Source organism: Microcaecilia unicolor, chromosome 5 (assembly GCF_901765095.1).
Source record: "Microcaecilia unicolor chromosome 5, aMicUni1.1, whole genome shotgun sequence".
NCBI classification, from domain to species: domain Eukaryota; kingdom Metazoa; phylum Chordata; class Amphibia; order Gymnophiona; family Siphonopidae; genus Microcaecilia; species Microcaecilia unicolor.
In genome coordinates this window covers 336458078-336471852 of record NC_044035.1, presented here as the reverse complement: position 1 = coordinate 336471852, position 13775 = coordinate 336458078, and positions in this window count along the sequence as shown.

Here is a 13775-nt window from a genome sequence, read left to right as displayed (position 1 = left end):
CCCCCCCCGGGCACTCCGTTCTGTTGACAAATCTCTCGTCTGTCCCCTTCTCCTCTACTGCTAATTCCAGACTCCGTTCCTTTTATCTCGCTGCACCTCACGCCTGGAATAGACTTCCCGAGCCTGTACGTCTAGCCCCGTCTTTGGCCGTTTTCAAGTCCAAGCTAAAAGCCCACCTCTGACACTGCTTTTGACTCCTAACCACTGCTCACTTGCCCTGTACCTTTTAGCCCCTCCTCTTTAATTCCCTTACCTCTTAGTTGTTCTGTCTGTTACCTGTCTTATTTAGATTGTAAGCTCTTTGAGCAGGGTCTGTCTTTTATGTATGGTGTACAGCGCTGCATATGCCTTGTAGCGCTATAGAAATGATAAGTAGTAGTAATAGTAATGCTGTGGTACAAAGTTCAAGTTTTAAAACTAAAGGGAAAAGACTATGGAGATTAGTTCATAAAATTTGCTTTTTTATATTTTTATTCTGCCTATCACTCAGGGGCGTAGCTACGGGTGGGCCTGGGTGGGCCCAGGCCCACCCAATCTTGGCTCAGGCCTGCCCAAGCGACGACGACTGGAACGGCGACTTTTACCCGAAGTCGCAACGACGAACGGGCAGGCAGCGCTGCGGTAGTAAAAGCAACAAGTAGACTGGTTCGACTCTCCGTCCTTCACTTCCCTCCCTCTGCGTCCCGCCCGAAAGGAAATGACGTCAGAGGAAGGTGGGATGCAGAGGGAGGGAAGTGAAGGACGGAGAGTCGAACCAGTCTCCTTGTTGCTTTTACTACCGCAGCGCTGCATGCCCGTTCGTCGCTGCAACTTCGGGAGTAGACTGGAACGGAAGTTGGCTTGGAGATGCTGTGAAGGGGGAGGGGGGACACGCTGAATAGAAGGGGGAAGGGGATGGATAGAAACAGGATGGGCAGGGGAGAGAGGTGAATTGCTGGACAACAGGGATGGAAGGAGGGGAAAGGGGAGAGGAAATTTGCTGGAGATGGATGGCTAGAGGAGAGGAGAGGGCAGGGGAGAATGGAGAGTTGCTGGACATGGAGCAGAGGGCAGGGGAAAGAAGAAAATTGCTGGACATGAATGGATGGAGCGGAAAGGGGAGAGTGGAAATTTGCTGGAGCTGGATGGCTGGAGGAGAGGGGGAGGGGAGAATGGAGAGTTGCTGGACATGGAGCAGAGGGCAGGGGAAAGAAGAAAATTGCTGGACATGAATGGATGGAGCGGAAAGGGGAGAGTGGAAATTTGCTGGAGCTGGATGGCTGGAGGAGAGGGCAGGGGAGAATGGAGAGTTGCTGGACATGGAGCAGAGGGCAGGGGAAAGAAGAAAATTGCTGGACATGAATGGATGGAGCAGAAAGGGGAGAGTGGAAATTTGCTGGAGCTGGATGGCTGGAGGAGAGGGCAGGGGAGAATGGAGAGTTGCTGGACATGGAGCGGAGGGCAGGGGAAAGAAGAAAATTGTTGGACATGAATGGATGGAGCGGAAAGGGGAGAGAGGAAATTTGCTGGAGATGGATGGCTGGAGGAGAGGGCAGGGGAGAATGGAGAGTTGCTGGACGAATGGATGGAGGGAGGGGAGAGAAGTCAGGAAGGAGGTGCACATGGATAGAGGGGATGGAAGAGAGGAGAAATGCTGGACATGGATGGAGTGGAGGGCAGGGAAGAGAGGAGAAATGTTGGACAAGGATGGAGGTAAGGAAAGACAAAGGAAGGAGATGCACATGGATGGAGGGGAAGGGGGAGAGGAGAAATGCTGGACATGGATGGAGGGAAGGGAAGACAGTGGAAGTAGATGCACATGGATGGAGGGGAGTGAGGAGAAATGCTGGATATGGATGGAGGGAAAACTGCTGAGTTTAAGGGCTGGGTTGGAACACGTTGAGGGCAGATACTGAAACTCGAGGAAGGATAGGGGCAGGGCTACAGATGGTAGACAGGACGCATAAGGACACAGGAGTATGGTGGACATGGTGAGTGAAAAAATATCAAATGGAAAGAAGACACTGCGTAAAACAGAAGACACTGGGACCAAAGCGAATAGATCAGACAACAAAGGTAGAAAAAAGTATTTTATTCAGAATTTATTAATTTGAATATGTCATCTTTTGGAAATGTGCATCTGTGAAATTTTGCATGTAAGTTTAAATTTTTCTGGTATTGCTGCATGCTGAGTCTGACTTCTTGAGTTAACTTTCCAGTTCAGTATTTTGCCTTCATATTTTTTGATCTTTAGTTCCTTGTGTCATGTCTGTTGTGTCATGTGTTTTTCAAGTGTGATCAAGGTGCAGTATTCTGCTAGCATGTAGTATTCGCAGCCCTTTTTGTTTTGCTTTTTTTCACGAGGTAGTGTATTGGTGTTTTAGAGCCTAGTGTAATTACAGTTCTGCCTTTTCAAGCAAAATGTTGTAGCTCATCCTGTCCTTGGAATTAGTGCTGTTATGGTTTTAAAGATATGAGTGTGTTTTTGCACAAGTTTGTCTATAGCATTTTGCAGTGGAGAGATTGTGGGATAATGTAATTATATTTAAAAATATCAATTTTTCCATTAAGTATGTATGTGGTTATACTGATGCAGGGCAGCTGTTGGGCAGACTACTTAGAAATCCATCATCAAGTGAATTCTTAGGCATTATTTTGTAGGATCCCAAGAGACACTACTCATACTTATATAGACAGTGCGTGCCCACCCATATTAGCTCTGGGCCCACCCAAAATCTCAGGTCTGGCTACGCCACTGCTATCACTAACCTCTTTCAAGCTAACTTAGCAACCTATGCAAATATTCTTGAGGTCACTGGACGTGCTACCTCTCCAGCAACTACAGAAGGAACAGAAATGTATTTTCAGACTGGGGACTTTAACCCCAGATGGTCTAAACTCCAAACTAGAATGGAGCCGTTTCATTTTCTAAATATTTCATTGCATTTATGTCAAATGGATGTAATAATAAAAAATTTCAATTAAAAAAAAAAAGGAATGGAGCCATTTCTTATAAGACACTCTTTTGTAGCCTAGTATGGTATAACTGAACGCTAACATCTTTACGGTAAGATCCGGCCATGCTTAGCTTTTTACTGTTTCCTTAAGGCTTTCCATTGGCTACTCGGGCAAGAGCGTGTGACATCATCTAAAGCTTTATAAAGGGATGCTATTTTCAGGAAGTTGTCTCTGCAGCCTCCGTCGGCTTTTGAACAGAATTAAAGTAAGCAAAGAAGAGTGGAGGATTTGGTACAAAAAGAAATGCCATTTATGAAAACATTTTACATCTCTCTCCCCTACAGGTTCTTCTGGCCTGTGATCCTGAAGCAGTTATTCGAAACGCTGGCCACAGTTGATCACGGTCGGTTTGAATACATTGTCTGAAGGATGAGAAGAGAAGAGACCAATTTTTCGGGACAGGCAGGAAAGATCCCCGGTCCTGCCTGCCCGCTGCTAGTGCTGAAGCTCCCCCGCTGCCGGATCGCTGTTCAAAATGGCCGCCGATACTTACAAGGGCGGCCTCCAAGACTTCAGCAGAAGTCTCATGAGTCCGCCATTGGAAGTCTCGGCGGCCATTTTGAACAGCGATCCGACAGCGGGGGAGCGTCAGTGCCAGCACCAGCGCCAGCAGCGGGCAGGCAAGACCAGGGATCTTTCCTGCCTGCCCCGAAGAATTGGTTACAGAACCTGGGTGGATGAAGGAGGGGCAGGTGAGAGAGTAGGGTCACTGGACATGGGTGGCTGCAGGGGGGCAGGGGGAGAGGAGGGTCACAGGACATGGGTGGCTGCAGGGGGGCAGGGGAGAGGAGGGTTGTTGGACATGGGTGGCTGGAGGGGGGGCAGGGGGAGTGTAGGGTCACTGGACATGGGTGGCTGCAGGGGGGCCAGGGGGAGAGGAGGGTCGCAGGACATGGGTGGCTGGAGGGGGGCAGGGGAGAGGAGGGTTGTTGGACATGGGTGGCTGGAGGGGGGGCAGGGGGAGAGTAGGGTCGCTGGACATGGGTGGCTGGAAGGGGGGCAGGGGGGAGAGTAGGGTCGCTGGACATGTGTGGCTGCAGGGGGGCCAGAGGGAGAGGAGGGTCGCAGGACATGGGTGGCTGCAGGGGGGCCAGGGGAGAGGAGGGTCGTTGGACATGGGTGGCTGTAGTGGGGGGAGGGGGAGAGGAGGGTCGCTGTACATGGGTGGCTGGAGGGAGGGGGTGAGGGGGGTCCTGAGACCAGATAGGTGGGGGTGGAAGGGGGGCCTCAAACCATAAAGGGAGGGGGGAGGGGGCACACACTTACTCACTCACTCACTCACTCACTCTCTGTTTCCCACATACACTCTCTCTGACAAACTCTCTGTCTATCACACTCTCCATCTCTCACACACACACTCTCTCTCTCAAACATACACTCCGAGGAAAACCTTGCTAGCACCCGTTTCATTTCTGACAGAAACGGGCCTTTTTTACTAGTAAGTAAGTAAATAAATAAATAAATAAATAAATAAATAAATAAATAACAAGTTGTATCACGAACAGACTCAAAATCCTAATATACATCAAGCAAATAAGACCTATCTAACTAAACAAAAAGGTCTTTATGTTGTTACTTAGCTGGTTAGTGGTCCGAAAATTGCTGCTATCCGGCTAAGCTGCTGCTCCGTCCTAACTCTGCTCCTGGCCCGCCCCTAACTTAGCTGGTGATATTAAGTGGCACTAATTGGTTATGCGCCACTGAATATCAGGTACCAGCTCGCTCTTCTGCTGAGTTAAAGCCTGTTGAATATCGACCCCCTTGTGACTGAACACAGAGTTCAACTGACAGGACACATTTTATTATGCAAGACCATAATCATCCCAAAGTGGCACTAAAATAGAGACCAGCTGGTGGATCAAGAAGAAGAAGAAGAGGAAGTCCAAAACTGACCTGGAGAAGCACTTTCAAGAGGGATCTATGCAATGGAGGCACTACCTGGGAGAAGATGGAAGCCCTTGTGGCCAATCAAGACAGATGAAGAAAGTTTGTTGCCCAATGTACAGAGAAGTATGAAAGGAACTAAGAAGAAAAATCTACATCGTATGGAAGTTTGTGCGTAGCTTCTGCTGGGCAAAGGAGACACTTCCAGACAGCTTCATTTATCTACGTAAATAGCTTTGGAAATTGTAATGCATTCTTATGTTCCACTGCATTCTGGCACTTTCACTTCCAGTCTGTTTTTATCCCCATAAGAAAAATAGAAAGAAACCTGTTGTTGATACTGTTTTATCGAACTAAGTTAATCCATTTGTTCAAACCAGTGCAGAATATGATTTGCGGTATTGAATTATTGTTGTAAGACTGTTCGGAGTGTTTTCAGTCAACCAGTGAGTAAATAAATGACCACTGAGGAAAGATATTTATTTCTACAAACACCACAGTGTACTGAAATATAGATTTTAAACAGACTAGAGACTATTGTTCTAGTAAAAATTTGAGTTTTGCAACACGTGTCATAACATGGCTGGCAGCCAGTCATTTCTTTCTTTTCTTCTGCCCACTCCCCTCTTGGCTTCCTATCTTCAATCTAGCATTCAGTATACTTGGGCTGATCTTTGTGGAATGTTCCTGCTCAGAAAGGTGGACAAAGACTGATGGAGCAAAATGGGGAGAGAGAGAGGAACTGCCATGGCCACAGCAACATTACAGGGGAAGAAGACAGAGACGTTGAGGGGCATAATCGAAAGGGACGCCCAAGTTTTGCTGATGACGTCCTCGCAAAACATCCCGATGGAGGGGCGGGGAAACTCGTATTATCGAAACAAGATGGACGTCCATCTTTCGTTTCGATAATATGGTCGGGGACATCCAAATCTTGAAATTTAGGTCGTCCTTACAGATGGTTGTCCCTAGACTTGGTTGTTTCTGATTTTCGGCGATAATGGAAACTGAGGACGCCCATCTCAGAAACGACCAAATCCAAGCCCTTTGGTTGTGGGAGGAGCCAGCATTCGTAGTGCACTGGTCCCCCTGACATGCCAGGACACCATCCGGGCACCCTAGGGGGCACTGCAATGGACTTCACAAATTGCTCCCAGGTACATAGCTCCCTTACCTTGTGTTCTGAGCCCCCCAAATCCCCCCAAAACCCACTACCCACAACTGTACACCACTACCATAGCCCTTACGGGTGAAGGGGGGCACCTAGATGTGGGTACAGTGGGTTTGTGGTGGGTTTTGGAGGGTTCACATTTACCACCAAAAGTGTAGCAGGTAGGGGTCCGCCTGCCTGGAGTGCACTACACCCACTAAAACTGCTCCAGGGACCTGCTTACAGCTGTGATGGACCTGAGTATGACATTTGAGGCTGGCACAAAATATTTTTAAAGATTTTTTTGAGGGTGGGAGGGGGTTAGTTACCACTAGGGGAGTAAGGGGAGGTCATCCCCGATTCTCTCTGGTGGTCATCTGGTCAGTTCGGGCACCTTTTTGTGCCTTGGTCGTAAGAAAAACAGGACCAGGTAAAGTTGTCCAAGTGCTCGTCAGGGACGCCCTTTTTTTTCCATTATGGGTCAAGGATGTCCATGTGTTAGGCATGCCCAAGTCCTGCCTTCGCTACGCCTCCGACACACCCCCTTTGAACTTTGGCCATCCCTGCGACGGAAAGCAGTTGGGGACGTCCAAAATCGGCTTTTGATTATACCGATTTGGACAACCCTGTGAGAAGGACACCCATCTTCCGATTTGTGTTGAAAGATGGGCGTCCTTCTCTTTCGAAAATAAGCCTGATAGTTTTGCAAACACACCTTCCTGATGCAGCTCAATTGTCTGAATCCTAAAGGGGGATATTTTTGCAGCATTTTGTGTAGGTCAGTGGGTGGAAATTTTGCACTTTGGGTCAATTTAATATTAAATAAAGAATGGGGGGGGGGGGGGTAGTGTCCTTCAGCCTTGAGCTTGTAAAAACGAGATGGAGCTCCTGCTCAAATAAATCTTCAAAACTGGGTGTTGAAGGGGCTTCTCTACAGCTTCTGATTGTTAAGGGTACAGGCCCTCAAACATTTATAGGTTAGAAGTTAATGGAATTTAACCATAATTATCAGTTGATAATATCAGAGATTGCCAACCCAGTCCTTGAGACACACCTCTAAGCAGTCAGGTTTTCAGGATACCCATAATGAATATGCATGAGATAAATTTGTATATGCTACCTTCATTCTAGGCAATCCTATCTCATGCATATTCATTGTGGGTATTCTGAAAACCTTTGATTCTGACTTTCTGTTACTAAAGGCGGCGGTCAGAGCAGCAAGCTTTGCTTTTCTGTTTGTTTTAGCGCTAATTTGATGTCATTACACTTGCTGAGTTTTAAGTCTCGCTGTGCGCAAGTCTCTTTTTTTTCTGGCGGGTTGCTGAAAGCCGTAATTGTGTTTGGACGTGTTTGCTACAACCTGTTGCTGAACTCGATGTGTTGTTAGAAGGACTGTTCTGGATTTCATTTTCCATCAAAGAGTATATTGGTTTGACCCCTGAGGCAGGCGCTTTTCTGCGCCGAAACACGGCCCGTGTCAGGTCTTTTGTATTCATGATTTCAACATTGTCTTGAGGGCTCTTTTGTGCTTCTTTTGTTGTCTTGGATTGTGTACTTTCCTATCCTCTCTTTTACTCATAGCCGCCGAGGGGGGGGGGGGGCAAAATTCCCCGGGCCCATGCCTCCAGGGGTGGCCCTGCGCAGGGGTCTCTCTCTCTCTCTCCTGCTCCTGACGGGACCCGGGTTATCCTGTCCCGACAGGAGCAGGAGAGAGAAAACTCCGGTGCCTGCCCCCCTTGCATTGCCTGCTTAGCAGCTGCTGGGCCCTCAGGCCGTTCATGCTCAGTTTTAAAACTGAGCATGTGTGACCTGAGGAAAGCAGCCGCAGGGGCAGGCAGTGCTGGGCAGAGGAAGGAGCCACGCTGCCTGCAGCTGGCAGGGCCAGCCAAGGTACTTTGGGTGGGCGGTGGCGGCGATGACGATGAGTGCAGTGGTGTACCAAGGGGGGGGGGGGGCGGTGCGCCCCGGGTGCACGCCGGCCGGTCAGCGTCGATTTCCATGCTCCCTCTGCCCCGGAACAGGAAGTAACCTGTTCCGGGGCAGAGGGAGCATGGAAACCAATGACGCTGACCGGTGTGCGGCACCCCCCCCCCCCAGCGGTGTGCACCCGGTGGGGGGGTTCTTTTGCCGGGGTGGGGGTTGCACTGCACGGGGGGGGGGGGGGGGGCGGGGCGCATCGGCGATCCGCCCTGGGTGTCAGCGCCCCTCGGAACGCCACTGCGATTCTGCCCTGGGCCCGGCTCAGTCTCTGGGCGGCCCTGCTTTTACAACTTAATTTGAAAACCTGACTGTTTAGGGGTGTCCCAAAGACAAGGTTGAGAACCCCTGGTTTAGATCAAACATGCGTGGGGTAAGCATAAAGGAATCCTGTGCTGAAGGAATGGATCCTCAGGAGCTTAGTCAAGATCGGGAGGCAGGGCTGGTGGTTGGGAGGCGGGGATAGGGCTGGGCAGACTTATATGGTCTGTGCCAGAGCCGGTGGTGGGAAGCGGGACTGGTGGTTGGGAGGCGGGGATAGTGCTGGACAGACTTGTACGGTCTGTGCCAGAGCCGGGGTTGGGAGGCGGGGCTGGTGGTTGGGAGGCGGGGATAGTGCTGGACAGACTTCTAAGGTCTGTGCCAGAGCCGGTGGTTGGGAGGCAGGGCTGGTGGTGGGGAGGTGAGGATAGTGCTGGGCAGACTTATATGGTCTGTGCCTGTGCCACAGCCGGTGGTTGGGAGGTGGGGCTGGTGGTTGGGAGGCGGGGATAGTGTGGAGCAGACTTGTACAGTCTGTGCCAGAGCCGGTGGTTGGGAGGTGAGGATAGTGCTGGGCAGACTTATACGGTCTGTGCCCTGAAGAGCACAGGTACAAATCAAAGTAGGGTATACACAAAAAGCAGCAAATATGAGTTATCTTGTTGGGCAGACTGGATGGACCGTGCAGGTCTTTTTCTGCCGTCATCTACTATGTTACTATGTAGATGTATGTGATCATATGAGCCTCAGCAGCTTGCTTGTGTTTTTGTTTCTTTCTCTCTCTCTCTTCAAATTACCATCCAAATACTTGCTTAGGAAACTGTTTTGGCTGCCAGAGAACAAAGGATGAGTTTCTTGAGGAGAAAGCAGCAGGTAAGACCCACTAGGAAATATAATTCAGCCCTGGGCCTAGGTCCTGAGAATGTTCACTCAGGGCTGAGAAAATGTTTGCAGAGTGCTTTCGTTTATGAAACACGAGGAGCAAAAATGCTCGGAATACCACACCATAGCTTTCAAATAATGCAGGGCGTCCTTGAGAGACCAGGACAAGAAGGACAATCACTGCTTCTGGCAGGTCTCTACAAAAACCACTTAACAGAGAGAACAAAACAGAGAAACTGAAGGAATGACTCAAGGTGTTTTTCTTTGCCTGGGTGGAAAAAGGAGGAAAATGCTCTCCAGTGGCTATGATTGTTAGTTTAGCTCATTTTTCTGGCAGCCAGACGCACACCACCGTGGAATTAAAAACTGACAGTAAACAGAGCTATGATGGAAAGGACACAGTGAGATGCCTTTTTACGAAGGCTTGGCTGGGGTGTTAAGACTACAGCTGGACGGAGTTTTGACAGAAAGGGAGCACGCTCTGCAAAGCATCATATCATAACAATACAGAAATCGAGAAGCAAAGGAGAAGGAAAAAAATAGGTTATAACAACACACTACTGTCAGCATCTTTAAAACATAAGTCTATCACCAGCAAATCTTCCACCCATCATCCTGAGAAAAATCAAGTCTTCCAGGATCTTTGGCACTCCTCTCTGGAAGAGTAGACTAGTGATTAGATCAGCAGATTGAGAATTGGGAAGTCATAGTCCAAATTCCTCAGATGCTGCTTGTGACCTTTGGCAAGACACTTAAACTTCCTGTTCCGAGGCAGGGGATCGGCAGAGGTGATAGCCACACGCCTGCTCTGTGCACCCCCTTGCTGCCAGCACTCGGGGTGGACCGTCCCACCCTAGGTACGCTAGAGTATTTAGGTCATTAGTTTATACCTGAGGCAATTGAGGGTTAAGTGTCTTGCCAAAGGTCACAAGCAGCATCTGAGGAATTTGGACTATGACTTCCCAATTCTCAATCTGCTGTCAGAGGGGGCAGGGGGGGCAGGGGTCTGGAAGAGCCAAAAGCCATGTGCCTGCTCCACGCACACCCTTGCTTGGAGGAAGGGTGTGTGCATTGCCCTGGGGAGGGTGTGTGTGCTCTGATCCAGGTGCCACAGAAGGTAGGTATGCTGCTGCCAAAATATTCAAGGGATTTATGCTTAGGAAAGCCTCCCCAAAGGAGACCTTGAGCACTGAGAAGCAGGCATGCACTGAGAGTTCACATGACACAGTTTACCGGAGGACATGAGGCAGAGCCGTGCAGTGGGGGGGGGGGGGGGGGGGGGAGTACAGGCTTGTGGACAGTTTGAGGAGCAGCTGGAGTGGAAGGGAACCCCCCCCCCCCCAAAAAAAGGTCTGCAGGAAGATGCTGCTTTTAACTCCTAACCCTTGTTCACTTGTTCAGAACCCTTATTTTATCATCCTCACTTTAATATTCCCTTATCTCTTGTTTGTCCTGTTTGTCTGTCCTAATTAGATTGTAAGCTCTGTCGAGCAGGGACCGTCTCTTCATGTTCAAGTGTACAGCGCTGCATACATCTAGTAGCGCTATAGAAATGATAAGTAGTAGTAGTAGTATGACAAAGTATGGAGAATCACTTAAGAAATGTTATTTGCTGCAATGTGGACATAAAGGCTGATCAGGGGCAGTGGCGTTCCTAGGCTGGCTGACACCTGGGGCGGATCGCCGATGCGCCCCCCCCGGGTGCAGCGTGGCCCCCCTCCCCAGCGAAATTACACCCCCCTGGGTGCATTTTTATCTGCTGGGGGGGGGGGGGGTGCCGTGCGCCTGCCGGCTCCGAGTCCGCTTGTTCTCTGCTGCTCCCTCTGCCCCGGAACAGGAAGTAACCTGTTCCGCGCAGAGGGAGCAGCAGGGAGGGAATGAGCGGACTCAGCCAACAGGCTCGTGGCATCACCCCAGCGGCATGCACCCGGGGGCGGACCGCCCCCCCTTGGTACGCCACTGTTCAGGGGCTGTGGAATGTTGTGGGTCCTGTCAGTGAAGGAACGCACATGCTTGCTGAGTTTCTATGGTGAGCCAGGGAAAACATTCTGATGTAGTCCTTGGTTGGCAGTTGGGAAGGTAAACCCAGGTAAGCAGGACGCCTGTCTGTCTGAGTGACTGTTTATTAGCACTTGAGCTTAATTAGTGTGTGAATGAGAATGACAGGGTTCCTGCTCCAGAGTTGATGTCAGTTTATTTATTTAGATTTTTGCTCACACCTTTTTCAGTAGTAGCTCAAGGTGAGTTACATTCAGGTACTCTGGATATTTCTGTGTCCCAGGAGGGCTCACAATCTAAGTTTGTACCTGAGGCAATGGAGGGTTAAGTGACTTGCCCAAGATCACAAGGAGCAGCAGTGGGGTTTGAACCGGCCACCTCTGGATTGTATGAATTGAAGAGTGGTGAATCTGAAGGCAGGAAGAGAAAAGTTTGGTTTGTGGCTCAGGTCAGAGCTTGGGGTGGCCCTGGACTCTGAGGGACTGAGCTAGTGTCGGGGGCGGTGAGACCTGGGTTACACTTACTAAATAAATAAAATCACAGACTGACTAGCTAGGTGGTTACTGTCAAACTGCTGCATTCCTGAAGTTGAAGCCAGCTAGGTAACCCTACAAAGTTGCCAGACTGGAACTGAGACAGGCTGGCTGCCAGCTTAAACCTGCTCTGTGTAAGCAGTGGAAGGTTGAAGCAGTTGAGGTTTAGAGACTCCATAACTGTGAGAGTGAAAGCAGTTCTTAGAGCCTTAAGAGCTGACTGCTGTGGCCCAGTCGGTTCAAAATTCTGCTGCCCGTCTCATCTTCCGCCAGGGTCGCTTTACTCATACTACCCCTCTCCTCAAGACTCTTCACTGGCTCCCTATCCGTTTTCGCATCCTGTTCAAACTTCTTCTACTAACCTATAAATGTACTCACTCTGCTGCTCCCCAGTATCTCTCCACACTCGTCCTTCCCTACACCCCTTCCCGTGCACTCCGCTCCATGGATAAATCCTTCTTATCTGTTCCCTTCTCCACTACTGCCAACTCCAGACTTCGCGCCTTCTGTGTCGCTGCACCCTAAGCCTGGAATAAACTTCCTGAGCCCCTACGTCTTGCCCCATCCTTGGCCACCTTTAAATCTAGATTGAAAGCCCACCTCTTTAACATTGCTTTTGACTCGTAACCACTTGTAACCACTCGCCTCCACCTACCCTCCTCTCTTCCTTCCCGTTCACATTAATTGATTTGATTTGCTTACTTTATTTATTTTTTTGTCTATTAGATTGTAAGCTCTTTGAGCAGGGACTGTCTTTCTTCTATGTTTGTACAGCGCTGCATATGCCTTGTAGCGCTATAGAAATGCTAAATAGTAGTAGTAATATACTGGGAAAGATACATGCATCAGATAGGCAGAGCAGCAGCTTAACAGTTGTGCACAACTGTTAAGCTGCTGCTCTGCCCTCCTCTGGCAAGAAGGCAAAAATTAATTATTTATGTTTACCCCAATACAGCCTTTTTGGCGAAACATGATTACAACAGTCATGAGTGGGTTTCATTTACAGACCCAGTTTTGAAGACCAGGGAGATATGACCCAGTGACAGATGAGACTTTTTCCCCCTATTCATTAATATTTAAGTGAACATTATCCTGCTTATTTTCGAAGGAGAAGGGCGGTCATCTTCTGACACAAATCGGGAGATGGCCGACCTTCTCCTACAGCCGGCCAAATCGGTATAATTGAAAGCCGATTTTGTCCGGCTTCAACTGCTTTCCTTCGCAGGGCTGGCCAAAGTTCAAGGGGGCGTGTCGGCAGTGTACCGAAGGCGGGATGGGGGCATGGTTAAGAGATGGCTTGGCTCGGCCGATAATGAAAAAGAGAAGGCCGGCTCCGACGAGCATTTGGCCGACTTTACTTGGTCCTTTTTTGTTCATGACCAAGTGTTGAAAAGGTGCCTGAACTGACCACATGACCACCAGAGGGAATCGGGGATGACCTCCCCTTACTCTCCCAGTGGTCACCAACTCCCTCCCACCCCCCAAACAAAAATTTAAATACATTTTTTTGCCAGCCTACAATGTCATACCCAGCTCCATCACAGCATTATGCAGGTCCCTGGAGCAGTTTTTATTGGGTACTGCAGTGCACTTCAGGCAGGCGGACCCAGGCCCACCCCCCCCCCCCTCCACCTGTTACACTTGTGGTGGTAAATGGGAGCCCTCCAAAACCCACCACAAACCCACTGTACCCACATATAGGTGCCCCCCCCCCGTTACCCTTTAAGTCCACTGCAGTGCCCCCTAGGGTGCCCGGTTGGTGTCCTGGCATGTGAGGGGGGGACCAGTGCACTACAAATACTGGCTCCTCCCACGACCAAAGGGCTTGGATTTGGCCAGGTTTGAGATGGTCACCATTAGTTTCCATTATCGGTGAAAACCAATGGCGGTGATCTCTAAGGCCGGCCCAAATGTTGAGATTTGGCCGGCCTCGATCGTATTATCAAACCGAAAGATGGCCGACCATCTTGTTTCAATAATACCGTTGGGTATGCCACTTTACAGGGCCATCATTACAGATGGTCGCCCTTATAGATGGGTGGCCCCATTCGATTATGCCCCTCCACGTGCACTATTTGTTGACTGAGGTGCCA